This window comes from Varroa jacobsoni, unplaced genomic scaffold (genome assembly GCF_002532875.2).
Source record: "Varroa jacobsoni isolate VJ856 unplaced genomic scaffold, vjacob_1.0 scaffold_695, whole genome shotgun sequence".
Taxonomy (NCBI): Eukaryota; Metazoa; Arthropoda; class Arachnida; order Mesostigmata; family Varroidae; genus Varroa; species Varroa jacobsoni.
Window position 1 is genome coordinate 11166 of NW_019213597.1, and position 13095 is coordinate 24260.

The window sequence follows — 13095 nt, forward strand, 5'->3', positions numbered from 1 at the left end:
TGAATGGGAAGTTATTACATATTAGTTACTGTCTAATTGGCTGGGCAAATAAGTTCATATAATTGGTTGTAGGCTAATTTTAGAAAAAATTTACGAGCTGAACATTCAAGGATCTAGTGTATTAATGCGAATTACTGTTACCTTGTGTGCTAATTTCGAATTGTCGAGCGCGCGCAAATTCCTGCCGAAATTGAGATGCTATGAGCGTTGACTTTCTCAACAAAATTTATATGATGGATGGATGGATAAATACGAACCCTAGTAGGCCAAATTGTACAAAAACTACAATAATCTATAGGATAACAATTTTCGACTATGGATTCAAATGCGCCGAACGAGAACTAAGCTTCATTTGGGAAATAGTCGTATATGCCATGCAGATAGCATGTTTGCAAGATCGCATCATCCAAGTTATACACAATTCATCTTTCAGAAAGTTGAAGCTTAAATGCTTTACGTAAATCAGGAAAATTTGTCCTAAGGTGATTTCCCTCATCCGTAGCGCCTTTAAGTTGGTCATATAGTAGATTCGTGCTAGTTATAAAATAATAACAAACAAGTTCTTCCATTTAACCAAGAACTATCCGTGCAAAATTTTTTCCTAATAGGACCGACACAAGAATCGACCTGTAGTTAAAACTAGTATGACGAATCTACGCTTTTAGAACCCCAGAGCATTCGATCATAATATGTATAGAAAACAATTGCATTAATGTGTACTCGCTTAATATATTATTCATTCCATGGAATGGTACCACCTCCATTTTGTTGGCGGTTATATTCGGACCTTAAGTGTTATTTCCTAACCTTGCCTGTCGGAACCTATTAAAGACAGGCTTATATTTTTGGGTGTTAGCCCCCTATACTATTTGCCATGTTTGCTTTCATCCGTTGTACGCTATCCGGCCTGTTGGATCAGTGAGATAAGGGCCTATGGTGCCTGTGCCTCTTACGAACAAAAAAGACGCGCGGGACGTGTTGTTTGCTGCAACGGCCACTATCCGTGTTTTGTTGTTAAGGTTACCATCGTTGCCACTACCTTACGCGAAGCTTAACATAAACCGACCGTATCTCAGATATAGACTCGATGTGGTACATATTCAGGAGTCCAGTTGCCGTTGCGTAAGACACCATAAATGCACTTGAATTTTTTTCAGGTTTATTCCATTGGTTTGCAACTGCTTGATTGGAAAGATGAATATCTAATGGCAGGGAGGGCGAGAAAAAAATCAAGTCAATCAAGAGGGTCAAGAAGTCTTATAGAATCTACAAAGGTTTGTATAGATATGGGAACGTGGAATTTTTTTCCCAGTCAATAGGATTAACGAAAATAGCACCAATGAATACCCATCGTTTTTCTTTCTGAAGTAGGTCCGCCGCTTTAAAAATGTCTAAATATGGGTAATCTTCTGGTAATTGAATGAGATAATAAAATTTCATATCTAACTTGTTGCAAACTAACTTGTTACTACACATGAAAGATCTGTAGAATCTTTAACAATTTAAAAGAAAATTAAGAGGGTAAACTACGTTTGACCATTTACCTTAGTTCTGTATTTGTCATTGTACAGAAAATCTCATAAAACGATGCTCTCGCATAAAACAGTTGTACAGGCTTGCACAGCTATAGAACAAATTCTTAATTTACAAATTCCTTTACTAAAAGCTTCCTAAAGTATTAGAAGTTCTAGCGATGCGTATTAGATAAAAAACAACTGTATTTCTTACGCACCATTTTATACTATAATCTGTGTGCAAAAGGTATACCTTTAGAAATAGAGTTTCTCACTTTTATTGCTTGTTAGTTTACAGAGATCCTTCAACGTTGATTACAGATTATTGCTAGAAGCAGCTTACTCTTAAGCTTAAGATTTGGAGGGTCAGGATTACCTAGGGCAAAGGTTCGAACGCTTTGTAACTTAGCATTCTGACTGAAGAACTGACATAGACTGAAGGCAACGTTGAGCGCAACGGCAACTTTTAGCCTGTCTATCCCTATCCACTGATAATAAACTGAGAATAAGTGACGAAAGCTGATGATTACTGGCACTTGGCCTCGTCCCAAAATACTTAAGCGTACCGCAACGCCCTGAAACCTAGTCCCGGAATTATTAGAAAATTACTGAATTTTTTAACTCCGAAAGTTACTTGAGCAAGTTAAGTAAAACCTCTGTCAATAACTCAATTTTTGTCATGAATTACTGTTTTCAGACTTTATTATGAACAAAACAATTTTTAATAACAAAATGAGTAACTTCACAGATACAGCTTACAGTTTGAAGTACCCAAAAAATATTGCAAATAAAGTAAGACTTTTAGTACATCAACATAGTAGCACTTTGTTCTAGCGCTACTATGTTAACGAAGACGAATTTTAAAAAAAACACTGTTTGAGTTGCTTTGTGACAGGTCGATCTTAGGACATAGTTTGCCTTTTGTCTCTGTATTCCTCTCTTATCGAGAGCAACTCTGTTCACGGATATATCAATAGCTCTACTACAGATCGGGTTTTTTAGGCCGTCATAAAATCAATGCCAAGTATAACACAGAATAACAAAGTGAATCTTTTATTTGAACTGATGCCGAAGGAACCGTGTAGGCCGTCGGAACGAAGTCGCCGATAGCATCATTTCTTATGTCAGAAATGATGAACATAGCTGAAACGGGTTGAATCAATATGTTGAGTAATGAATCGCGGGTAATAAAGGTTCGATATTCTGGACCTGAAAGTACCAGTTAAGGTGATACGTATGGTCAAATCGCATGTCACTAGCAAAAATGTGGTTGATTGGGTTCAAAGCTTATTGCGTTCTATTAGAGCCCGTGTGAACTACGACAATTGTAAACAAGTTCCCGTGACAGTTTAGCGGGTAACGCATTCGTAGAGATATGTGTCGAACCTGGGCATGAACACACTTCGTTTCGTACTGGGACCCAGTCGTAAGATAGAATGGCTAATCTCTGATTAGGTGCATGACTACCCGGAAATGCCTTCTAACTACTATATACATACATGAAGGATGTCAATCAACATTGTTTATTTTTGATAGTATCTTTTTATGCTGTTGTTACAAAGTGTATAGACTGAACGCTCTACTTATAGGTAAATAAACTTAAATATAATATAAGACATTAATGAAGGCATACTGACAGTAACCTCGAGCATTCACAGGGACTTTGGTTGAGATGACAAATATTACCTGCAAGAACACGTAGCACGTCCACTCCATTTGTGATTGTAAGTTAACATCATATCTTGATGATAATCTTATAAATAGATGAATTGGACAACTAGATCCTGTGGAATACCGAGCCCGTTCCCCATATCGGGCGCTAATTGATTCTGTTGTGGGTTACTATCGTCAACGGCAGAAGACCGATTATACTGAAAGATTGAAACGCTATAATTTAGCACCTATGCGCCACAGCACACAATGAAATGTTTCGTGACGTTTGTGAGTCAACAGCCCACCGAGGCAGTGTATCGGTCAGAATAGTAATAACGTTAACCGTGCAAAAGCAGAGTTTTAATCTTTCACATTGTGTATACATTGACTGGATGCCCTATGTGTAAGGCTTAGTTCTATCATTGGATAGAGGCAGGAGCAAGACCCCAAAGCCTGTTTCCTTTTTGTAATTATGTAATGGCTGATCTATGTGCATTCTGTACCTCTGGCCGAGCGAGGCTGCTGGAAGCAGAAGTTTCGACTCGTAATTTTCCTGATATATCCGAGTCTGCTAGTAGAGATCGGTAATCAGCCTCAGTTTTTACGTACAAAAATATTCACACACACAAACATAGAATCGACCAGAAAGAAAGACAGGAACAAAAACTACAGAGAAGATATATCGAGACTTGTGGTGGCCCATCTTATTGGCCAAACGGCGCCATTTATCGGCTCAGAGGGAAAGCTCAGGGATGAATGGACGTCACCTAACGAGTGAATCTCGGCCACTTCCCCTCCACGGGCTCATGAGCAATTAACTGAGTGCATATTTGGTCATTGAAGCCAACTTTAGAGGTCTCCTCGATAAAATACTTCGTTTCGTATAGGACTCCCAAGGTTTAGGAAACAAATTAGGCAATACGATGGACGATCGAGGCTAGGCAAGCTCGATTCATAGCGTGTTTACTAACCACTGTAGCGTAGCGTGTGAATTTCACATTGAAGTTGTTGCATTGTATTTCAGCGAATGGAATACTTAAATGCATACGTGCCTATGTCGTCTTATCGAGCCTGGGGTACTATTTGAAAATTTTGATGTGTCTATGTACTGTACTAGTCCATTCGGGCAAGCAAATTGGGCCTGACGTTGCTGTTTAATTCGAAGACTGAGCCAATTTGAGGCTCACTCTTATTAATATTCGGATTAGTATTCTGATGAGAGCGTTGACAAGCGCATGTTCTTATGCGATATTAAGATAAGTTGATAGGACAAGCTCGATTTTTCCACATTAGATAAACCGTGCTACACCAAACACACTATACATTTAGATGATACCCAGAATTTCTGTACCGCACAAAGGGCCAGAAAAGCCAAACTAGAATCGGCCATATCCTTCTACAGAACGCGTCCTTTTAAAGAGTCTATTATCTAGATGCAAACATTATCTGGACGATTTCCCCAATCTAATTAGCGCCAAACTTGGGCACGACAATTTTTTGTATGATTAGAGTTATACTTAAATAGCAAATATTGCATGAGAAATAAGGCTTGATAACCATTTGTTTCCTCTCATTATTAAGGAAAATATTCTATATGTCTATTGAATATTTTCCCTAACGATATATATCTGGAAAATATTCAAAAATGGCTGAGATTCTTAATAATCAAGCTCTGCTATCCACATTTTCGAGGTATTGCATGCAGCCTGGTGGAGCAAGTTAGATAGGTGCACGGACGGGATAGTTGTATTCTGGTTTCGGATTTTTAAACCTGGCTTCTTTCTTTCTTATGTGCACTTAGTTATTACGCTTACCTCTTTCTATTATGGTTATATGCCGTAAATAGCCATCTGCACGTTCAACGTAGTACCTCACACATGGCATCATGGCTGAATTTACTGTATATCTCCCAAGTCAAATCGTCATAGAAACGAGATAGAAGTATAGCACAGAGTCAATATGTCCATAACGCGTTCGTGTTATATCGCAGCGGAAACGACGCAAAACAAAGGCTGTTATCTGGTCAGACGAAACGAAGATTTTGTGGAATAACATGTTATCGTAAGACTGAGTAAAATCTGCTTTTTTTTTTTCTCTCTTATTAGGAAAAGCGGCTTCGTCAGTTTGCAAATAGATATAGATATAATAGAATCTTTGCTAGAATTATGCAAGGAACAGCGGTTCTTGTATATGCCATGAGCACATAAGCCCCTACTGGCGGGCCCATAAAAGCGAAACCCGCCGTGTGGAGCAGCTCAATGTTTTGTATCAATCAACTTCAATTATGAAAAACCGTAAAAATCGTTGTCTTCTTACGCATCGTCAATTCATTAATGCCAATATATCGATGTTCACCGACGCTGGTATGTAGTGTCCTGTTGCCCGGAGCTTGTTGAAGCTGAAAATAGAACCGATAGCTTGACGTAGCTGGTCTACTGAATAAACAGATTAAAGCTTGCTTGAAAACCTCGTTTTTGATGCAGTCCAGCAGATTTTTATCCGTGAACTCTTCTTATCGTAAAGAAGTGAAGGAATTCTGCAAATGTCACGAACGTAATGAAGATCGTGATGATAAGTAGTGGTATTACGTTTGCCACACATGAAGTAAATATAATTTGCCGTGGCGCTGGGCCGATTGACCGCACAAACGACGTCACCCGTTGAAACGAGCCAGGAATCAAACAGAGTAATCAGATAGTCGTCGCCGACTAGTACTAACCGATCAGATCTATTGCCGCGCGGACCCGGAAAGAACAGCGGTGGTACCAACAGCGAATCCAGTCACTGTAGTCACTTTACCGTGTTAGGATGATGGGTCGTGGATCTCTACCCCGTTGTTGTTTATTGTTGCCTCGAAAACACGAAGGAAAATTAATCGACACAATTATTCCACTAAACGAAGCTGACTTATGAATACATATTATCAAAGCCCTCGGTGATGGCTGAAGTAGTGGGAACACGGCAGGTGGCCGCTATTATTCTGCTGGATTGTACGAGCTCGAACATAAATACGTATCGCTAAAAAAAGGCATCTTTTAAAGGGGCCTATGTAGCCGTCCAACCAAAGGTAAAAGAATGATATATAGCAATATTTCATTTCATGCAACTCGCACGCTAGTTAAAAAAAAAATAGCACTAAAATACACCAAATTAAAAACAGCCTATAAGAACCAGCCATTCTCTATGCGTAGTCAGTCATGACGTTCTAATAGTACCCAGATAGATAAATTCCCTCTATAGTACTGGGCATATGGAATTTGCATCCACATCAAAAGTGTAGACTTGATTTGAAGGCATGAGTTTTAGATAATAAGCGGAACATAATTGAAATTCAGTTTCAACTCAATTACCATTTATATTTTGAAAAATCCGTTAATCTCACATTGAATGTGGGATCAACGTAGGTGTTTAAGACTCAAAATGAACATGTATCGAATATATGGGTCGCTCACACGGAACATTTTGTCCGGTACCTGGATTTTGAAATTGAGCCGATTCGTTCAGTATGAAAAACCTGTTTCCTACCAATACAAATACACGGAAAACTATGCGGATGACGTAGAAATTGCTATTTTTGCTTTGGCATCCATGTCAAACTCTCCCTCTGTTTTTGCCTTTCAGCGTCAGCATTTACACGAATAATACCCATCGAGCTAACTGTAACATGCGGAATGATCTATAAGATGTCTGTCCTCTCGAGCAATCTGAGATCTTCAGTTTAAGAGTTGAGCAATCGATATATCCTAAAGTGCGCATTTATTTCTGTGGGAAAGAAACTAGAGCCAAATATAGGAACGGTGCAGAGCGTTATCGCCGCTAGTCTTCGTCGAATTTGAATATAGCGGTAACAGCAGCTAAACATCGCTTTGCACCGCCGACACTAGCGCCGCTGATTCAAAATGTCAGTATCGCGGTCACTGATTTCATATGAATCTGCATCAGCTGTTCGAAGAGGCAGACAAAGGTCATACATCTTTCTTAGTGCTCGCGCAATATGCAAATGCCGACTTTATGTACACACAAAGAATTACTGGTTCAATTTGAGTACATTAGCATGTTATGGATGGGAAAAACAGGCTTCAACTCATAGGTTTGCTGGCGCCTCGTCAACAGATCGTTGTCCACATGCGCTCTGTTCGATTCCCTCGAAAGGTCATTTCTAACGATCCACAAATACCTTTACTATAGTACTACACTATGTAGAAGTCGCTATTGCTACCCTTGGGGCTTTGATTTGGCGAGGGGGCGGATACTGAATTACTGCCGACGCTGTACAATTCAAAATGGTACCCACCCCACCGACATACCTACTTTTCGTTTCGGCGCTGCCTTTTGGTCGAATTGTCACACTGTCGTCTTCTTTTATCACTTTACGTTTGTAGGTAAGCAAATACATCGGTTGTTTTGACTTGATCGATCGAATTACAACTACACCTCCCTTTCGAGAACCGTTTTCAAAACAAATAGGCGTAAGAGGAAGTTCAACCCTAACGCTCTACGCTGATTTCCGCAATCAATCCATGCCTATTCTGAACACATATGCGTAAATATGATTAGCTTAAATAGGTTAAACCAGGATGGGTCTAGTCTTAGACGATAATCAACTATATCTGGCACCATTTCCATTTGTCTAAGTAGGTCTTGTTCAAATTGAGGCATTATAAGATAGTCGCCCCAAGTTTCCTCCACCAGTTTTAACAGTGCCAGTGATGATTCAGTTTATGAGCGCGTCCTAACAGGTACAATGGCATGATAGGAAATTGCCGGCACTATTTGACGAGAGTACAATGCATACTAAGGCGGAAAAACACAACCAATGTGAATTTTTTAAATTTCGCTTAGTAATTTTCTTGTATCGGCGCCCAGTACCTGTGTATTTAACTTGATCTTAAACGTATAGCCAGCTTTGAACAAAAAGGAATTGTGCTTTTGTTGGCATCGCAGTACTAATTTTTAAAGACTATCGGATGGTCTAGCAAAACCGCTATATTTATGATTTAACCGAAGCGCGCAAATACCAGGATATTTCAGGCTGGCACTGGTAACGTAAGTTTTTAGGAGAGGCTTCTAGCTGAAGGCTGACAACTCCCGTTTCTTGAAGCTAAATCGTCAATGGAATGAATCATTTTTAGGAGACTTCTTTCGACGATGTTTCTAGGTATTTGAAAATAAATGAATCAATATTATGAAAATATTATGGGTGTAGTGAAATATTATGGCTTTTGCTGCAGATTTGCTCGTTTGTATTTTACTAAAATTTATGGACTTCAGAACTAGGGCCATTGTTTTACAGTATCTTTGTCCTGGACATGAAATAACCATTTCAAATTATGCTGCACTGATGAGCTGCACTTCTATGCCAATGTTATCAAGGCCGATAACCATAAGCTATTTCAGAGAATCATTAATAAAATTTCAGGATTATTACATTTTCTGGATGTCGCTAGTGCTAATTGAATGTTTTTTGCGCTATCGATTTAGTTTAGTTGGAACCCGGGAGGCTCCTTCATAGTTCTGCATAGAAGCATACATGGAGAAGTGTATTTACAAAGACTTTGGCAGAAACCTTGAACGTGGAAAGCCTTTTCCTGTTGCGGCAATGCGTTCTTCCGCATTCTGACCTCTAATCACCTTTTCGCTGGTATTCAATACTCCAATCTTCGTTCTTCAAATATTTGCGCCATTCGCATACCGTGCTTTCGCTTGAGACCTTTTTATGCAATGTTTTCACCAACTTTCACCTAATTTCCGCAGTGCTGTGGTCTGCAAAGCGCAAAAAATTAATCATTAAGTAGTTTCAATACAAAAGATTTTTCCTTTCTGAATTAATTTCCCTTAGAAGAATTTCGACTAATTTTTGCTCAAATTTCTAAAAGGCTAGTGATTTTTGACTGATGAATTCCATCTGCTAATGGCGCGTGGTTCAAAAGTTGCTCAACTTCAAATTCGTTCGCAAAGAAAAAAACTTAAAGTTAGACATCGTCCAATTACCTAGACGACCGGTAATACGCCTAGACATTTAATCAAACAAAGAGATAAAAAGGAATTTCGAATATTTTTACACCAATATCTGGCTCATTTACTGTGTATTTACCGATGTTTTTATTTTTAAGTTACGGGTTACATACACTTCCGTGGTTCTCATGTTTTCATAGCTTTCAAGCATCGCATTTGTTTATATTATTTGTATGGGTCCGGTATACTCTCCGTCTTACGGGTCAGCTCATCCATTGTTCCTCTAAATCCCATTTTGTGCTGGTACAGCCTGAAAGAGCCGCGTCCGTTCAACATTTGGATCAAGAAAATAGTCACTTTACCATGATCATGTCTTTGATGAAAGCTTTACTCAGCGCATTTGTAGTGTTTTGTATTTGGAGTTGAACCGGGTTTCTTGCTACTTGTTGAATGTAGCCTTATGCACAGCAACAGCCTTTTTGTGTTTCTGTCTCGTCGTTGTTGCTTCACTCTGTATACCTTGAAGTATTAACCTGGCAATAGAAGTCGCTGCCTTATATAAGACTATTTGAACCTTTTAGTTGCGCTTATTGCTGTTTGTCACTGGTATTTCTTGAGTCTTGAGTGTCTTAATGGTCGCTTTCGATACTGGTTCGTCATATAGGGCGACGGAGTTAGCAAATGTTGTTTACCCTTTTCTTGGCTTCGTATCAAGACGATCCGTTCTAGACGGTATTTTCTCCATGTGGTCAAGTGCTTTTCCTACTTTAGTTGCTAATGCATAGCTAATGCGGAGTTTTGCCGAGAGTAAATCGCCCATGATAATTCTCAAATATATTATTTTATAGTGATGACATTCTTGAAAGTGCAGGTTTTTGTATTACTACTGTTATTCTTCCAGCAGTACCAATTCCGTCTTCTCAGAAAATAGTTTAAGGCCCATGTTCGTTTACCAAATTTTTATCATATCTGTTTAACTTTCAGTTTCACCGTCTCTTACCGTATTGACTGCCGCTAGATCATCTGCACTTTACTTTACTATTTCAGTTCAGTATATTATTAGGCTTCATTTCCCGCAACATGGGGTCAAGTACGGTACCATTCTGTCATGCACCGTCTAATTTTAAAATAGTTGTATAATAATAACAACAACCTAGGTAGATGAGCGAACACCTTGTTTCTTCTAGACTACCTAGAATGCTTTACCAAGGGATGGCATTGAAGGCATTAAAAATATTGAAAGTTATTAACGCCTTCCTTCTATCTACTTTTTCATTTATAGATTTTGTCGATTCCATTTTACCTTTTCGATAGTGTAAGTCATGAAATGACATTTTCACACAATAAGTCTTCTGTTTTTATTCTCGATCGAAGTATTTTTTGTCGCTTTGATCATTTGTTCAATAGACAACTTTGCCCATATCTCAACCGGCGGAATTTTTACTTCTTTGGTTTAGAAAAAAGAGCAAGATTAGCAGCTTTCCACAGCGTGTAATAGATTTCTGTGTGCCACATGTCGTTTATTATCTCCTCAGAAAGATCTATATTGCATCATGTTAATTATTTTTCTCATTTCTAATGGACATCAATACGGTAGTGTCAATTTTTTTTAGTCGTCAGTGATTTGGTGCTATGAGGATTTCAGCGAGTGACGTTTTTTTGTCTTATTTGAAGATCGATCACTATCGAAGTTCTCTCGACGGTGGTTAATTTGAAAGACAATGTATTAATAACCTTTGGTATGAATACCAACCTTTCGTTTGGTAACTTTCGCCTCGGATGTCAAGTTTGTCCATCACTATCATTTTTTGTAAGATAGTCCACATCGTCTATTATTACATTTCAGTGTTTAGGTTTACTCGCCTTTATTTCTTAGATTTTTATCACGAGGCCATTCTGAGTGTGAGTTTGGGTTTTCAGTCCTGTTGCTTTTATCTATGACCTGTTGCATTGTTCATACCCGTGAGCAATTTTTTACGTTCCACCTGTAGTCATTTTTATTCATTCATTTGCTGTTTTTGCTCCTATCGCATTCATTTATCGCGGTTGAATGATTTTGTCTAATATGCTTTACCTTCCCCCCCCCCCCCCCCCCCAGATCTGAGGCAATCTTCAGCCCGACTGTGATAAAGAAGTGATCAGGGAGGTCATTATGAACTTTTCACTGTTAAATTTCTTATTGATTGGTTGATACATAAACAGCTACCTGTACGTTACCTGTAGAAAGTTGGAGTTATCTGGACAGTCATTAAACATTTATCCTTTGTAGATATGAATTTATTGCCTTAATGGCTGAGTAAACATTGATGCCTCCGGATATTGTATTCACATTTCTTTTATGTTTACTTACAACCTCTATTTTGCCTTTCTGCAATTTCCTCTATCTTATAGGAATGTTGTACTTGACTTTTTCCCTCAAATACTTTAGGAAGACATGTTGAAAAGAACGCTGTAAATCTTCATCCAATATGCCCCGCTATCCTATATGATTATAAATGAGAAGCTGTACATTATAAATACTACATTTTAAAATTTGTTATTTATTGTTTGATGATTTTTTCTTTTCAGTTTGCCCGTATAATTAATCAGTGCACTAAGCCTTTATATATTTTTTCAGCTTCGGGATCGTTTGCCTTTCTTGTAACACATGATTTGATTCTAGCTTACCTTATATCGAACTATATCAGTCTGCTATTTTATTGCTTGCTTTATTTATTTGATCAGTTTCTGTTTCCGTTGTGCCATATCTAATTCAGGCGGAAGTATATCAGACTTTGTTTAGCAGGCTGTATTGGTCCCCTAAAGCCGACCTATTTCCTCGACGTCTATACGTTGCTTAGTTGTTTGCTCCGCTTTAACACATGTGCCTCTCATTTATTGATATTTACGTTTTTTGATGGTCCATCGTTGTATATTATGGATCCTTGCACAATAATCTTGTTGGTCAATCATTTTAGGGGAGTTCTTGGGCTGTCGTAAAGGTCATGTTTACTTTTCGATTCTTCTCACTTTCGTAGGCAAACCGATTAGTAGGCCCTCAACATAGATATTATGCTGACGATATTATCGTTACTTTTAAAAAACCGTTTCTGTCTTAGTGTACGGTTTACACCGTTATTGACTATTTTTGTATTCATCTGATCCGCTTTTATTTTGACCTCACCAGTCTCTTTAATCAGATCTATGATGATTTGTGTGTTTTCCTGTTACTAGTAACTATTGTTTGCAATGTTCCTCAAGGGCTAATAAATATTGATGCTTTTTTTTCGCGCTTTATGCCTCTTCTTCGTATGCCATCTTTACGCTTACGTCCTTATTTTCTCTTAGTGAGTCCTCTGCTGTCTTCCTCTCCTTCTATGGTCGTTTGTCCTGGTGCTCGCAATTTGCCACATTAACACCATATTTTATTATAAAAATCAGTGTTTTGGCAATATTTATTCACACGCTAGTAGTGTTCCGCGTATATATGAATTTTGTTGCGAGCGGCAATCTTTTCGATATTCTTTAACTTCAACTGATAATCTAGCTTTGGCCTTTTCCCGGCCACGATCAGCTGTTTGTGTCCAGATATGTAGGCTTTGTAGAAAATTTGCTATTTTGGTTTCTTTTGATTAGCGCGGCATGTTTAATTCCGCTATTTGCGCTCTGTTTGATTTATCTGATGGTATGCATCGTATCTTGTTATACCGTCATATCTTTCGTGCAGTACTTCCCTACTAGTAACGCTGCCCCAAAAAAGCAAGAGCTTTGATAAAAATTGAGGGTTTGTAAGATTATCCAAGCGCACCCTCAGATCGGTTAAAACAGTATTCGATTTCGTAGGTGTCGCTATTTTTTCTCATAGTCTGTTGATTTCATACACCTTTTCGTCCATCCATCGAAATTACTTCATTATGAGAGGGCGCCAGTATTTTTGAGTTTCTCTAAAGTTCTTTTCGAAGTCTTCGCTTTAGCTTGATTTTTGCGAGCTCAC

The 13095-nt window shown here is 38.5% G+C and overlaps 1 long non-coding RNA gene across 1 annotated transcript; it reads right to left on the minus strand.

Annotated features, from left to right (window-relative positions):
• Window positions 1-2177: 2177 nt before the first annotated feature.
• On the minus strand, window positions 2178-6371 carry LOC111262729 (uncharacterized). Its single transcript, XR_002681818.2, has 5 exons — window positions 5887-6371; window positions 5484-5565; window positions 4982-5186; window positions 3201-3385; window positions 2178-2723 (listed from the first exon to the last, which is right to left on the minus strand). It is a non-coding gene; the product is annotated as an uncharacterized LOC111262729 (long non-coding RNA).
• Between the last annotated feature and the right edge of the window lie 6724 nt (window positions 6372-13095).